The sequence below is a fragment of the Lynx rufus genome, unplaced genomic scaffold (assembly GCF_022079265.1).
Source record: "Lynx rufus isolate CCGP_SWC_20201006 ecotype Redwood Valley unplaced genomic scaffold, mLynRuf1.p SCAF_16, whole genome shotgun sequence".
Taxonomy (NCBI): domain Eukaryota; kingdom Metazoa; phylum Chordata; class Mammalia; order Carnivora; family Felidae; genus Lynx; species Lynx rufus.
In genome coordinates this window covers 40913629-40930570 of record NW_025814830.1, presented here as the reverse complement: position 1 = coordinate 40930570, position 16942 = coordinate 40913629, and the positions used below count along the sequence as shown (strand labels likewise).

At 38.7% G+C, this 16942-nt stretch overlaps 1 long non-coding RNA gene across 2 annotated transcripts in view; it reads right to left on the bottom strand.

Annotated features, from left to right (window-relative positions):
• Window positions 1–7304: 7304 nt before the first annotated feature.
• LOC124511443 (uncharacterized) overlaps window positions 7305–16942 on the bottom strand; it is a 69766-nt gene continuing 60128 nt past the window's right edge. For both annotated transcript variants that reach the window (XR_006961888.1, XR_006961889.1), the window contains one exon: window positions 7305–7726. This is a non-coding gene — a long non-coding RNA (uncharacterized LOC124511443). The remainder of the gene's footprint in view (window positions 7727–16942) is intronic.

Below are 16942 nucleotides of genomic sequence, written 5' to 3'. Positions count from 1 at the left end.
TCTCTCTCTTTCTCTCAACAAAAATAAAATAAAATTAAAAAACCAAGATATCACCTCCAAGCATCCTGTCTGCATGCTAGGTGAGAGGAAGGAAACAGAGTAAAGGACTAAAAGGTCAACTCTGGCCCCTGGAAGACCCACATAATGGCTTCTATTTACATCACATTGGCTAGGACTACATCACATGGTCACCCCATCTGAAAGGCTAGGAAGTGTGCGGGTTTTTTTAGTTTAGAAGAGTACATTGATGCTCTGAACACAATCGGAGGTCAGTTGGCAAGGAAGAAGAGGAGAACAGATGTTGGGGAGACAACTACAGTATTCGCTACAGACTACATAATAGCAAAAGGTAACCTCATTCTCTGAAATTCTGTAATTCCAATTTCCTTTCTATTTTGTTTTACCTAATCCTTTCTTAATGGAAAAGAGCTAAATATTTTCTGGAAAAGAATCACATTTTTAAAATCGCAAATTTTGAAGACGTAGAGAGAGGTATATCTCATAAATGAAATGACAACAGGTACATAGGAAATACCAGGTTATGTCAAAAGCTCTTCACGTTTATCCCATTCCTGAAACTTTCTTAAACTTTTATTTTTAACTTTTTAATAGAAGTTTATTTATTTGTTTTGAGAGAGGGAGAGAGAGGGAGGGAGGGCAGAGAGAGAAGGAAAGAGAGAATCCCAAGCAGGCTTTGCACTGCCGGAACAAAGCGTGATGCAGGGTTTAAACCCACAAGTCATGAGATCATGACCTGAGCCGAGACCAAGAGTCAGGCACTTAACCGACTGAGCCACGCAGGCGCCCCAGGAAACTTTCTTACATTTTGAAATTCCATCTTCAGAAACCTCTTCTCACTAATCGCAACTTTTCTTACCCTTCTTTTAATTGAACAAAGTCACCTATTTTTCCTTCTCATTTCCAGGACTTCTCACATGATTTCATAACCTCATCTTTTATTGCTCCCAACTAAATTGTAAACTAGTAAAGAGCAGAGCCCAACACTTAGCACAATGCTGGATTTGTAGTGAACAATCAAGAATGGTTGAGCAATGAATGAATGAATAAATGAATGAATAATTGAAATCTGAATTTCTGTTTCTTTTTTCCTCTTCACAACTCTGTCCTCTGTGCAAGCTTGCTAACTGACTGCATCTCAGAGTGATTACCAAGGCAATTTGTATCCTAGGAAGCCAGCTTTAGAAAGAAGGCCTTTTATTTTCTACCTTTAAATCCTCTCCACCCCTGTATATTCAACTCACCACAGGAGTCAGTACCTGACCACCTCCCTTCACCTAACTGTTTCACCTAGGCGCCTTCCCCTTTTCACTGATTTTTAATCAGTTAAGGTCTTACCTTCAGGAAATTCTTATGTTTAAATTAAATTCTATGCAAGTCATTTCCTCTTCCTTTGCTAAGTTGCCAGAACACAGCAAGGGACGTGTTTATCAATGTTTACAAAGGCCGGAGTGGGTTTTCTTTTTTACTGAAAAATAATTTATGTGGGGGTTTTATATTGCAAAAGCAATATGTGTTCATTGTAAAAACTAAAAATAATAGCTGAAAATTTTAAAAAACAAGATAATAAATAGGAATGATTCAAAAACTCGGGGTACCTGGCTGGCCGAGTCAGAAGAACATGTGACTTGATTTTGGGGTTCTGAGTTTGAGCCCATGTTCAGTGTAGCGATTACTTAAATAAATAAACTTAATAAAAAAAAGAATTATTCAAAAACCCATAAACCACCACATAGAGAAGATCATTTAGCATAGATCTTTCTGGAATTTTTAAAATGTATATTTACATATACAAAAATTGGCTACACTATGTATACTGTTATCCTGTATTCCTGATGTAACTGTGAACATCAATACGCATCAGTGAATATTCTTAATAATATGTCATGGCAGAGGAGTATTCCATTATAGAATATATCTTATTGGTCAGTCCCCTACTTTGTCATTTCATTTATTTCCTTTTTTGAAAACCTTTGTAAATATGTAAATACCACTGAGATGAACATCCTTGTAGCTAATCTGTGCTTATAGTCTTTTCTTAATTATTTCCTTTGGATATACCCCTTAGTAAGTTTTACTTTGATGAGGAAGAAGGAGAAAATGGCAGATGTAATGTAAGAGAGTGAAGCAAGGCCATAGTGGCTCTATTTAGCCTTGTTTGGGGACCTAAAATGTGTTTGGTTTGCTGGGTCTAGGGCTTACTTAGCATAGGACAATGATTTTAAAATATATTCCTATGGCCCCATTCCTGTGGCCCCTATGGAATCTGAGCTGTCTGCAGAACACAGAAGAAATGCTGGTAGGGAAACTTAAAATCACAAAACATCCAACTTCATGCTGCATCAGATACCATCCTATTCCAGCATCTAGTACAGACAAGCCTGAGGTACCGATTTAAGAAAAACACATTAGAGAAAACTTTATTTGAGAAAATTTGGCCCATTAATTATTTTTCTATCTAAACTGGTGAAAGGCTGGCATTATCTGATTTGGTGGAGCTCAAAAAGTATTAGTGCAAGTGAAAAAAGCAGAATATTTTGTTCTAAATTTCCACTCTACCACTTATTAAATGCATAAATCTCTTAATCATCCTGAAACTTCAGTCTCCTCCTTGGCAAAACGGCTTTATAACAGTGCCCGTGTCATTCACAGAGGCATCATAGGGAGACAATGAGCTAAATTGTAAGAGATTGCTTTGTAAAGTGTAATACTGTAACTAACACAAATGTTACTGGTAATTGTTATTGTCATTGATGGAGTGTTGAAAAATTCAGGCTTTACAAGAACTGAGTTTTTCACAAAGATCAGACAGCAGGGGCACCTGGGTGGCACAGTTGGTTAAGCAACCAACTTCGGCTCAGGTCATGATCTCATGGTTGGGGAGTTCGAGCCCCGTCTCGGGCTCTGTGCTGACAGCTCAAATTTCGTGTCTCCCCCTCTCTCTACCCCTCCCCTGCTCGTGCTCTGTGTCTCTCTGTCTCTCAACAATGAATAATGTTTAGGGGCGCCTGGGTGGCTCAGTCGGTTGGGCGTCCGACTTCGGCTCAGGTCATGATCTCACGGTCCGTGAGTTCAAGCCCCTCATCGGGCTCTGGGCTGACAGCTCAGAGCCTGGAGCCTGTTTCGGATTCTGTGTCTCCCTCTCTCTCTGCCCCTCCCCTGCTCATGCTCTGTCTCTCTCTGTCTCAAAAATAAATAAATGTTAAAAAAAAATTTTTTTTTAAATAATGTTTAAAAAAATATCATACAGCATAAATGCAATCCTAAATATAAGAATGTAATGTGATGACAGCATTCAATCAAACCAATCATCGAATAATTATCTTACAGAAATAAATACTAAAATCAACCTTCAAAAGGTGAGATAAAAGAACTAAAGTTCTAACAGTTCTTTTATTTTATGACTCAAGAGGGAAGGGATATGTATTCTATGCACTTTCATTCTTGTTGGTCGGGAGTTTATTCTTACATGGAGACGTAAAGGACCTAAACTTTAAAATAAGTAATTGTCCGGGGGGGGGGGGGCGGGAGGACGCCAGGGTGGCTCAGTTGGTTGGGCATCTGACTCTTGATTTCAGCTCAAGTCATGATCTGTGGTTTGTGGGATCAAGCCCTGCATCGGGCTCTGAGCTGATAGTGAGAAATCTGCTTGGAATTTCTTTCTCCCTCTCTCTTTCTGCCCCTCCCACCTGCTTACATGCATGTGCACTCTCTCTCTCTCAAAATAAATAAACTTTATTCTTTTAATTTTTTTTAATGTTTATTTGTTTTTTGAGATAGAGACAGAGCATGAGTGCAGGAGGCACATAGAGGGAGGGAGACACAGAATCTGAGGCAGGGCTCCAGGCTGTGAGCTGATGCTTAACTGACCAAGCCACCCAGGTGACTCAGGTCATGATCCCCTCTCTGCTGTCAGCACAGAGCCCTCTACGGATCCTCTGTCCCCCTGTCTCTCTGCGCCTCCCTTGCTCGTTCTCTCTCTCAAATAAAAAAACTTAAAATAAATAAATAAATAAAATTTTAAAATGCAAAAAGCATCTCTATAGTACGATCGTAAGCGCAAAAACAGGAGTATATGGGGGCACCTGGGTGGCTCAGTTGGCTAAGTGGCCAACTTCGCTCAGGTCATGATCTCACCGTTTGTGGGTTCGAGCCCCACATCAGGGCTGACAGCTCAGAGCCTGGAGCCTGCTTCGGATTCTGTCTCCATCTCTCTGCCCCTCTCCTGCTCTCTCTCTCTTAAACATAAAATAAAACATAAAGGAAAGAAAGAAAGAGAGAGAGAAAGCAAGCAAGCAAGCAAGCGACAATAAGAATACTCACACTTAGAAGGCAACTTTATAGATTTTCTTTTAAAAAATTTCTCGGGGTACCTGGGTGGCTCAGTCATTAAGCATCTGACTTTGGCTCAGGTCATGATCTCACGGTTTGTGAGTTTGGGCCCCACGTCAGGCTCTGTGCGGACAGCTTGGAGCCTGGAGCCTGCTTTGGATTCTGTGTCTCCTTTTCTCTCTGCCCCTCCCCAACTTGTGCTCTGTCTCTCTATGTCTCTCAAAAAATAAATAAGTAAAAAAAATAAATAAATAAAATAAAATAAAAATAAAAAATTTCTTTATTCATAATACATCACTTCAAATGAATGTTTTTAAGTTTATTTATTTTTGAGGAGGGGGAAGGGAGAGAGAGAGAGGGAGAGAGAGAATCCCAAGTAGGCTCTGCACCATCAGCATGGAGCCTGATGTGGGGCTCAAACCCACAAAGTGTGAGATCATGACCTGAGCTGAAACCAAGATTTGGACGCCTAACCAGCTGAGCCACCCAGTCACTCCTAAATAAATATTTTAATGTATGAAGAATAAATAGGCTTCCTTCTTTGCTTTATTTTTTTCTTTTTACTTCTTTAGAATTTTTAATGCCATGGACAAATCAACTTAAAGAAATTCATCCCAAGTTGAGAGTATTTAGGGTTTTATGTCCCTGAATCAGTTTATTCTCATCCAGCTTTCAAAATATTTATAAATAGGCAGAAGACATACCATTCTAATCTATGTTCTAGAAGAATAAAATCAATCTTACTGTCCTGGTTAGAAACAAACCACAAGACAAATAAAGGTTATAGGTGAGGTGGAAAGAACCTTGTAAAGGAGACAAAATTACGGTCATCTCAATCAACACAAAGTATTGTGCCATGTTCATTACTCGGTCATGTTTAAAAAAAAAAAAAGAAAAAAGAAAACCTAAGCAAACTAGGAGTCAAAGGGAATTTCTTTAACCTAATGAAGGTTTCATTAAGATAAAGTTAGATGCAAATGATGAAATAAAAACAAAAATAGCGGCTCAAGAACCTGCTTCTTACTCAAGTCAATATGGGCATTCCCTGGGTAGCACAGCAGCTCCAACAGCATCAAACCCCAAAGCTCCTTCTACTGTGATTTCCTGTCATCTTTCCATGTTGTGTTTCAAGATGGCTGTTCTACTGCTTCTATCTAGAATGTATATCATCAACAGAGAGGAATAGCAAAAGGAAAGGGAAGAGCATTCCCCTTCCCTTTAAGACATGGACCACCTCTAATTATGTCTTACTGGCTGAAGCTTAAAGATAACCACATCTACTAACTGCAAGGAATCTGAGAAATGTAGTATGCATTTCGGATAGCTATATGATTAGCTACAAATCTAAGGTTCTGTGACTGTAAGAAAAATAGAACAGCACATGGGAGGCAGTTGTCTACCAAAGAATAACAGCAAATCTACAGCAAACCTCATAGTTAAAGGTGAAAAAAAATAGAAGCATTTCATTACCGTAAGAAACAAGACAAGGATACTTTCCTCTCAATGCTGCTATGAAACATTGTCCTAGAGATCCTAGCCAATGCAGTTAGAAAAAAATAAGAGGACTAAGAATTGGAAAAATAAGAGAGAAGAATCTTTGTTACTTGCAGTTGAAATGGTTGTACATAAGAAGTCCAAGAAAAACATTAAAATAGTTCAGCAGCTCACTGGTAAAGACCACATCCAAAAATCAACAGTGTTGTTAATGATAAAAAAAATACAATTACAAGAGCAGCAAAAACTATGGGACATCCGTGAATAAATAGAAAAAAGATGGGCAAGACTATTAAGGAGAAATCTATAAAACATTAGTGAGGGATAGAAAAGGACACTTAAGTAAATGGAAACTATACTATGTTTGTGGATCAAAGGACTCAGTATCAGTCTATAACTGGTGTATACATTCATTAATCTATGTCAGTTAATCTATAAATTCACTGTTATGCCAATCAAAATTCCAAGAGAACATTTTATTGGTCTTTATAAACTGATCCTAAATTTCATACGAGAGAACAAATAGTCCCAAAACAGCCAAGATAATTTTGAGGAAAAAATAAGAAGGACCTATGAGACCTGACCTGATCTACCAGATCAGTTAAGAAAAATGTGTCATGAAGTCTTATTTTTAAAAACAATTCAACTTTTGTTTAGAAATAGACAAATAGATTAAAGGAGCAGATATAACCCACAAACAGCTTAAAGACATATGGCATAAAACAGAAACTGCATTATAAATCAGTGGGGAAAATTGAAAAACATAATAAATAGTGCCAGAACAATAGGTACTTACACAAAGAAGTAAAGTAAGTGAGTTCCTTACCTTATACCAGATAAAAATAAATCAGACTGGATTAAATTTTTAATGTTTTTTTAATGTTTGTTTATTTTTGAGAGAGAAAGAGAGAGGGAGACTGAGCATGAGTGGGGGAGGGGCAGAGAGAGAGAGGGGAGAGAGGGAGACACAGAATCCGAAGCAGGCTCCAGGCTCCGAGCTGTCAGCACAGAGCCCGACACGGGGCTCGAACTCACAAACCGAGAGATCATGACCTGAGCCGAAGTCGGTCGCTTAACCGACTGAGCCAACCAGGCATCCCCCCCGCAAAAAACCCAATTTTTAAAGTAAGCAAAGGTGAACAAGAAGTTCATCAAAGAGGGGTGCCTGGGTGGCTCAGTTGGTTAAACGTCCAACTTCAGTTCAGGTCATGATCTCACAGTTGGTGGGTTCGAGCCCCGTGTCGGGCTCTGACAGCTCAGAGCCTGGAGCCTGTTCAGATTCTGTGTCTCCCTCTTTCTCTGCCCCTCCCCTGCTCATGCCTTTCCCTCTCCTTCTCTCAAAAATAAATAAATATTAAAAACAACAGAAATTCATCAAAGAGAATTCTGGATGGTTAATAAACGTGAGAAAATGCTCAACCTCACCAGTAACTGGAGTAATGAAAATTAAAACAAGGAGGTACCTTTATGAGTAGAACAAAATTTAATAGACCTTGTGTTTTGGAACAGTTTCAGATTTACAGAAAATTGGAGAAAATAATACAGAGTTTCCATATACCTCCTGCGGTGAATATTAACACCTTATGTTAATGTGGTACATTTGTTACAATTAATGTACGAATATTGACACATCATCATTATAAGTCCACAGTTTATCCAGATTTCCTCAGTTTACCTAATGTCCTTTTTGTATTCCAGGATTCCATTCAGAATACTACTTCACATTTAGTCACCATATATGCTCCTTAGGCTCCTCTTGGCTGTGACAGTTTCTCAGACTGTCCTTGGTTTTGATGATTCTGACAGTTTTGAGGACTACTGAACAGGTACATTGTATGGCACCCCTCTACTATATTTGTCTGATGTTTTTCTTGTACCTAGACTGGAGCAATGAGATTTGGGGAGGAAAACCATAGAGTTTAAGTGCCATTTTCATCACATCATGTCAAGGATACATACTATCAAGATAATTTATGACTGTTGATGATCTTGATCACCTGGCTGAAGAACAGAAAAATTTTAAGATCTTAAAATTCTAAGTGTAGGTGTGCCTGGGTGCCTCAGTAGGTAAAGCGTCCAACTTCGGCTCAGGTCGTGACCTCGTAGTCCGTAGGTTCAAGCCCCCGTCGGGCTCTATACTGACAGATCGGAGGCTGGAGGCCGCGTCAGATTCTGTGTCTCCCTCTCTCTCTGCCCCTCCCCCCATTCATGCTCTGTCTCTCAAAAATAGATACACTTTATTAAAAAAAATTCTAAGTGTAATAAGGACAAAAGGAAAGGAAACGAGAAGTTTCATACACTGCTGGTGCTTATGGAAGTATAAAGTGACAAAATAAAAACCTCTCACTTTGGGTAGAAATTTGGCAATATTTGGTGATGTTGGAAATGTCTATACTCTTGGCCTGGCAATTCCACTTCCAGATTTGAGAACCTCTCACTCATGTATATAAGCATGCAATGACATGTTTATTGCAACATTATTTATGATACTGAAAAACTAGTAAGTTGGAATCATTGAAGACCTGGATCCACTGGTACCTGAAGACTGACCAGCTACTTTGCAACCAAGAACGCTTCAGTTACATGACCAAATAACATTCTATGTTAAGTATGCTTGAGATGATTTTCTGTCACTTGCAGACTTACTGAGTTCTAACTGATACACCAAGATATTAATGTCACCTTCATCTAAATCCACGCCCAGTTTGGTGTTTTTAAAAGCAAGAAGTCAACATCTATTAAGCAAAGCCTAAAAGCCTAGACTCTAGACCCTAGAGGATAATTAAACCGCAATGACCAACAGCTTTTAGGTTTATAATATGCAAACTATTCCAGGCAGTCTTGATCAAAGCACAAAAATCAATTAATGAAATAAACATAGTACTTGAAACTGAAGGAAGTAATTTCATAAAGTGATGCCTTGCAAAGTTTTATATTCATATAAATCAGCCCAAAATGAAGGGTTTTTTTCATCTCAAAATAGGAAATATTTCAAATATATAGGAAATAGATGCCATATATCCATCACCCAGATAACAAATTCATTTCCCTATATTTGTTCATATTTTTTAGAAAAACTTAAGACATTACACATAACACTGAAGTCTCATTACCTGTCCTTTCCTTTCTCCCTCCCCATAGTAACCACCGTCTTAAAGTTGAAGTATATCATCCCGTGTTGGTGTTTATACTGTTACTATATATATGTATAACATTGTTTGGATTTGCATTTTCCTATTATTAGCAAGTTTGAACACCTTTTCAGATATTTATTGACCATTCAAGCTCCTCTTCTGTTTATTTCCTTTGGCCACTTTTTTCATTTGGGTTGTTTATATCTTTTGTTAGTCTTTCATATATTCTGGTTACAGATCTGTTGTTGTTTACATGTGTTGCAAGTATCTCCTCCCTGTTAATGCTGGTCTTTGCCTTGGTTTATGGCATTAGTCATACAGAACTCCCAAGGACATTTGGAAGAAATGGTTATTTCTTTTTTTAATTTTTTTTAATTAAAAAATTAGCAACGTGGATGGAACTGGAGAGTGTTGTGCTAAGTGAAATAGGTCATACAGAGAAAGACAGATACCGTATGTTTTCACTCTTATGTGGATCCTGAGAAACTCAACAGAAGACCATGGGGGAGGGGAAGGAAAAAAGAAAAAAAGAGAGAGGGAGCCAAACCATAAGAGACTCTTAAAAACTGAGGATAAACTAAGGGTTGATGGGGGTGGGAGGGAGGGGAAAGTGGGTGATGGGCATTGAGGAGGGCACCTGTTGGGATGAGTACTGGGTGTTGTATGGAAACCAATGTGACAATAAATTTCATATTAAAAATTTTTTTAATGTTTATTTATTTTTGAGAGAGAGAGGGGGAGAGTAGAAGGGACAGAGAGAGAGGGAGACACAGAATCTGAAGCAGGCTCCAGGCTCTAAGCTGTCAGCTCAGAGCCCAACGCGGGGCTCAAGCTCAAGAGCGCCCCTTTAATTTTTTTTAATGTTTATTTATTTTTGAGAGGTGGAGGGGAGGGCAGAGAGAAAGGTAGAGAATCTGAAGCAGGCTCCACGCTGTCAGTGCAGAACCTAATGCAGGGCTCAAACTCACGAACCTTGAGATCATGACCTGAGTTGAAATCAAGAGTTGGTTGCTTAACTGACTGTGCCACTCAGGCGCCCTAAAAAACAGTTATACTGAGTTATGGTGAGAATATGGGTGAGTTGTTGTTGTTATTCTTTGTACTTTTCTGTATTTTAAAAACTTCTCAAGCTATAAAAGAATTTCTAAAGAAAAATGGGAAGAAAAAGGAATAAAGATCATCTTTTTATTCTTCCTTCTGCTTTTCTATAATTTCCAAAGTTTTTGTAATAAGCAAATCTATAATGGGAGGGAAACCACCAAATCATTTTTTTTCTAAAGTTTTGTTTTTAGCAAACTTTATCCTAATATTGGGAGTAGTCAGTGTCAGTTTAGAGTCAACACTATCTACCTTATGCATTTTTATATATATTATTACTATATGCCCTAGTATATTAATAGTATTTGTAACTTAATAGGTGATGGAAAAGCCCATATTATCCGAAAAATATCCCCCACTCAGATAAGTGGTTTAAATCCCTCTCATGAGCTTGGAATCATGCAGACATGAGTCATGGACAAGATGTCAGTGGTATTGTTTCTTTAATTTCGAAGGAACAGAATTTACATGTGCCTGTGTGTGTGTGTGTGTGTGTGTGTGTGTGTGTGTGTGTATTCTGATATCCTGAATTGTGGTTACTGCTCAGAGACAATGGACACATTCAAAATTGGTAAAAATGAGGTATTTGCTAAGATTAGATTGAGTTCCTCTTACAATGTTTTATCATTCATTGCACTGATATTAAGTTGGGTAACAGCAGGTGTGAGTGGGTAAAATGATTCTAAATCACAACCACGTGGGGGAAGTTAGAAAAAGTGTGCATAGCATGGAAACCTTTTTACTTTAGTAGCTATCTGAGCAAGCAAACTTGAGCTTCCAAATCTAGTGACAGATTTATATTAATGTAATTGAATAATCGGAGTTTTCCACTGTCAGAAACCTTTATCCACTCCATTACTTAGAGGATTAAAAGAACATTTGATCTGGTGTTTTATGGAGTTTTCTCTTCCCAGGGACCCAGAGAGGGAACAACTGGGAACATATGACCCTGGATATTATCTGTTTCCGCTGCATCTGACCGAGCACAGTATATACTAGATCACTGCCAAAAGTTTCAAGTCTGCTTCTCACCTCTATTGGCTCAGAATGATTGGGTTTCAGAACTGGGGGAGAAAAATCTTAGAAATCACTGAATCCCTCTTATTTTACAGGTGAAAAAATTGGGGCATAATTTTGGCAGGAAGTAATAAAATTAGACTTATGCATATACTATGACCCAGCAATTCCACTGCTGAGAGCTACCAAGGAGAGGCCTGAGGAGACATTCAAAGATGTTTATTGCAGCATTGTTTGTAACAGAAAAAAAATTAGTAGGAAAATGGCTAATAAAACATAAAATAGTCATACCAAAAAGCACTATGCAGTAGATAAAAGGAATGAGCTAGATCTAAGTGGACAGAGGTGAAAAAACAGAGTGACAAGTTGCAGAAACCTGTGAAAAACATATTTATATAAAAACCCATCTAGCAATACTATTTTCAGGTGGGCATAAAATGAATGATACGCGATATGATACTGAATACAAAAATCTTATAGAACGTGTAGAATTATGCTGTCCAATACAGTAGCTGCTAGGTACCTTGTGGCTATTGAAATTTAAAGTAAGTAAAATAGCACTAGACACATTGCAAGGGTTCAGTAGCCACATTTGGCTAGGAGCTACTGTATTGGACTGCACAGATATGTACAATTTCCATAATTGCATAAGTTCTACTGGACAATGCTTGTCTAAAACAAATACATGCCAAATTCATAAGATCACGTAGCTAGGTAGTAGTAAAACCAAAACAGATGTCAGAAGACCACTACTTGAGTGTTCTTGGCATGAGGGTTCATTTGGGTCATTTGGGAATGGGTGAATGGATGGATAGATGGATGGATCAATTCATTCATTCATTCATTCATTCATTCATTCATAATAATGTAATGACTATATATTAAGCCCTGGGTTCAGCCCTTGGGAAACAAAATTCAGTTGGATGCCACCCCAGTCCCAGAGGACAGACTAGACAAGTGTCAGTCATCAACTATTCGCGGAATACCTTTTCTCTGGCCAACCCTGTGTGAGGCCTAGGGTCAGTAGTGAACCAAACAAAGTACCTGTCCTCATGGAATTCGTAATCCACAGCAGGCTTCTCAACACTGTGGACATTTTGATGGGTAATTCTTTGTTGTGGGAGCTGTTCTGGATACCATAGTATGTTTAATAGCCTCCCTGGCCTCTACTTACTAAATACCAGCAGAATCCACCCTCTATTTTGGGAACCAAAAATGTCTTCAGATATTGCCAAATGTCCCCTGGGGGACAACATTGCCGCCATGAGAACCACAGGGAAAGAGAGACATTAATCAAATCATAACAAGTTATGTAAATGATAATAAATGTGCTGACTGCTGTGCTGGGGACATGCAGGACGCTTTGAAAGTATTTACCAGGGCCCTACGACCCAGGAATTGCACTATTAGGTATTTATCCAAGGGATACAGGTGTGCTGTTTCAAAGGGGCACCTGCACTCCAATGTTTATAGCAGCACTATCGACAATAGCCAAAGTATGGAAAGAGCCCAAATGTCCACTGATGGATGAATGAATAAAGAAGATGTGGTACATATATACAGTGGAGTATTACTCAGCAATCCAAAAGAATCAAATCTTGCCATTTGCAACTATGTGGATAGGACTGGAGGGTATTATGCTAAGTGAAATTAGTCAGAGAAAGACAAAAATCATATGACTTCACTCAAATGAGGACTTTAAGACATAGAACAGATGAACATAAGGGAAGGGAAGCAAAAATAATATAAAAACAGGGAGGGAGACAAAACAGAAGAGACTCATAAATATGGAGAACAAACAGAGGGTTGCTGGAGGGGTTGTGTGAGGGAGGATGGGGTAAATGGATAAGGGGCATTAAGGAATCTACCCCTGAAATCATTGTTGCACTATATGCTAAGTAACTTGGATGTAAATTAAAAAAATAAGATAAAAAATAAAAAGAGAGGAAAAATAAAGAAAAGAAAAGAAAAGAAAAGAAAAGAAAAGAAAAGAAAAGGAAAGGAAAGGAAAAGAAAAGAAAAGAAAAGAAAAGAAAAGAAAAGAAAAGAAAAGAAAAGAAAAGAAAAAGTATTTACCAGGAGCCTGACCTAATCTTTAAGGGGTAGATAAGGATGTTTCCCTAAGGATGTGACAACATTGCCTGCTCTGTTAGCCAAACATGGACAGAACTTGCCTGCCATGGACACAGTTCTGAATGAATAAATCCATGCCAATTGCCAGGGGCAAAGGAAGTAAGATGTTCAAGGGCAGAGATGTCAGGTTTCTCTAGGAGAGGTAAGGTAAGCTGGGTTTTGATGCATAATTATCCACGTCAGCACCTACTGTCTAAAGCTCACTCAACTGGCAAGCTTGGGCAGGTTGCCATGAACTTAAGACTAAACCAGCTGGTAAAAAAAATGGAGACCAGTTGCAGGTCCTGTCTTCTTCATCAGAGATCAGAAAGTCGTAAGTAATAAAGCAAAATGAGAATCAGGATTTATATTTCTGATTTGTCCAACAATTTGGACAAAACCTCCCTCTGTTCTACTCCATTACACTAAAAATAATCCTAGTAGAGAGAAACGGAAGATACTTGTTAGATCACCAAATACCTCCCTCCCCAGTGGCCATGGTAGTTGGGATCCCCGTTGCAAGATGTAATCAGGTCTTTAACCGTTCCTTTTCTTAATGAGGCCAAAAGGGACTCCTTGGAGCTAAGACATCTATTTTAATATTTTAAAAGTTGTGTTTACTTTAACTTCTTCATTTTTTTTTCTCATCTAGAAAACAGTGGGCCTGTACTGTGAGAGAGGGAGCTTAGTAATCACTTACCCTCCCCCTGTATTTTATAGATGAGGAAACTAAGGCCCAGAGGGGGGAAGCATCTGGCTCAAAGTGCACAGATATTTATGGCAGTCATTCCCAAATCTCTTAATCTCCTCTCTCCCTTATATTCAGGAACAACGAAAGAATATACAATACAATACAATACAATATAATATAATATAACATAATATTACAATATATAAAGTATAAAATACATAATATGTATAGTCTTGTTATTTTCAAATATAGGAGAATATATGTATTTATTATATAAATATATGTAAGTTTAAAAGTGATATAACTAAATGCAAAGTGGGTACAGGATCCCAGAACGGAAAAAGGATATTAATGGAAAAATAAATGAAGTCTGAAGAAAGTCCAAAGTTTAATGGCAGTAATGTAATGTACCAATATAGGTTTCTTAGTTCTGACAAATGTTCCATGGTTATGCAAAATGTTAACAAGAGGGGAAACTGGGAGTATAAGTACTCTCTGTACTATTTTTGTATGTCTTCTGTAAATCTTAAATAATTCCCAAATAATACTATTATTTATAAAGTAAAAAAGTATTTAACAGGAGCACCTGGCTGGCTCAGTCGGTAGAGCATGCAACTCTTGATCTTGGTGTCACGAGTTCAAGCCCCACATTGAGTGTAGAGCTTACTTAAAAAAATTAATTAAAAAAATAAAATAAAATTATCTTAAAAAAAAAAAAAAGTAGGGGCACCTGGCTGGCTCAGTCACTGGAGCATGTAACTCTTGATCTTGGGGTTGTAAGTTCAAGCCCTGTACTGGGTGTAGAGATTACTTAAAAATAAAATCTTTAAAAAATAATAATGAAATTGGGGCACATGGGTGGCTTAGTCAGTTAAGCATCTGACTTCGGCTGGGGTCATGATCTTGGGGTCCTGGGGTTTGAGCCCCGTGTCACGTTCTGTGTGGATGGCTCGGAGCCTGGAGCCTGCTTCGGATGTTGTGTCTCCTCTCTCTCTGCCCCTTCCCCGCTCACACTGTGCCTCTCTGTCTCTCAAAAATGAATAAACATTAAAAAAAATTAAAAAATAAATAATTTTAAAATAAAAAAGTAAAGATAAATGTAATAAAATAATAAACAAGTTCAAACAAAACAGAAGTGTTTAAAGAAACAACAACAAAAAAGGAGACTTGTAACTCTTCCCCTAAATTCTAACCACGTTTCATAGCTCAGTGTGCCTTTCCAGGCATTTTCTTTTATGTTTATCCAAACACACAAATAGTTTTTAAATATTCTATTGCATTTAACCTTTCAAATAATCATATGAAATTGGCATTATAATCAAATGAGAAAAGGAGGCTCAGGGCAGGTAAATAATTGGCTCAGGGTCACTGGTAGATGTCTGGGACTAGATTTAAAGCTGACTCTACCTAACTCCGAACTCCATGCTGTTCCCAGAATCCACAAGGCTGTGCCCTGCACAAGAGCTTTCAGCTCAGGAGGTGAGTCAGGGCCTACTCTTGTGTTTCCTACTCTTGTCACTCTTGTCACTCACTCCGGCAAAGGCTGTATCTGCTTGGAGGGTGGGGACCCCTTTACTTGGCACTAAGGCTCCACATGGACCAGCACCAGCTCTCTTCTCTCCCTCTCTCCTATGCTGACAGGATGGTGATGCTGGTCACGGCCATGATCGTTGTAGAATATGGCGAGTGTGATTTGGGATGTGTTTTGCATTGCCCGCGGTGAAGGACAGAAGAGGGGTGTATTCTGAAATATAAGGAAACACACGGGCACGACACTTCATAATATGTTATAGCAAGCTTGTCGTCTGCAGATGATGATGGCACATATTTGGGTCCTCTGATGTTAACCAATAGCAGAGGATGCAAAACACAAAATAAGTTCAGCTCTCCTCCCCAAAGCAATGTGCTTCACTTGCCAGGAATGGAATTTTCACACATTTAAGGTCAAAGTGAAATTTCTGGGAGGGATCTCAGTGAATCATAAAGCCAGTCACCACGTGCAGGGGCTCTGAATAGGAGGAAATTGGAACAACAGTATGCTGAGTTTTTCAACATTAGTCTGTGAGCAGTTCAGGATTCTGGCCCCGTGTGACCTTCCCAACAGAAAAATCACCTTTGGTTATATTAGCAAAGCTGCATTTTGCATTTTTTAAAATGTTTATTTATTTTTGAGAGAGGCAGAGTGCAAGCAGGGGAGGGGCAGAGAGAGAGAGGGAGACACAGAATCCAAAACAGTCTCCAAGCTGTCAGCACAGAGCCTGACGTGGGGCTGGAACTCACAAACCACGAGATCATGACCTGAGCTGAAGTCGGACACTTAACCGACTGAGCCACCCAAGCACCCCAGCAAAGCTGCATTTTGAATAATTCACTGGCGAAACAAAGAGGGTTGCCCCTTAGAAAGAAGGAAACCTCACTGGGTATTAGCCTCACTCTGCGCGAGCCCCACGTTAGCACTTTCACACGCTCACTTAATCCTCACACGTCTCTGTGAGGGATGTTCTAGCATCATCCCTGTTTCACAGGTGAAGACACTGAGGCCCACAGAGAGGTGACCAACCTAAATGTCACACAACTACTAAGCAGCTGACAAAAGATTCTAATCCAGAAGTGTTTGACTCTGAAACAGATGTTTTTAAAAATGTTTCAGAGTGACTTTGCAAACAAACTATATATATTTTAATCTCTTAAACTCAAAAAAAAAAAAAAAATTACCACTTCTACAGCATATGCTATCCCCACACTGTGGTTTATATTCTGAGACCAGATGGTAAAATAAAAACCAACAGTCCTTTCCAGCACTCACTCAAATTCTGGTCATACTTTTCTATACTCAGGGAAGATCTAAATACATTTGACGTAGTACCCAAGGAACAGATTCCACATGTCAAGCTTGGTTTAATGTGTTTACATTGGACCTGACGTTCTCTGAGATCTGCCCCATTCTCTCTTTAGTAAATAACTGTGATGTCAACTAACATTATATTTATTTGTGAAATTGTCTTTTCCTAACATTTTAGCATAAAAACTTCTCAACACAAGGTGA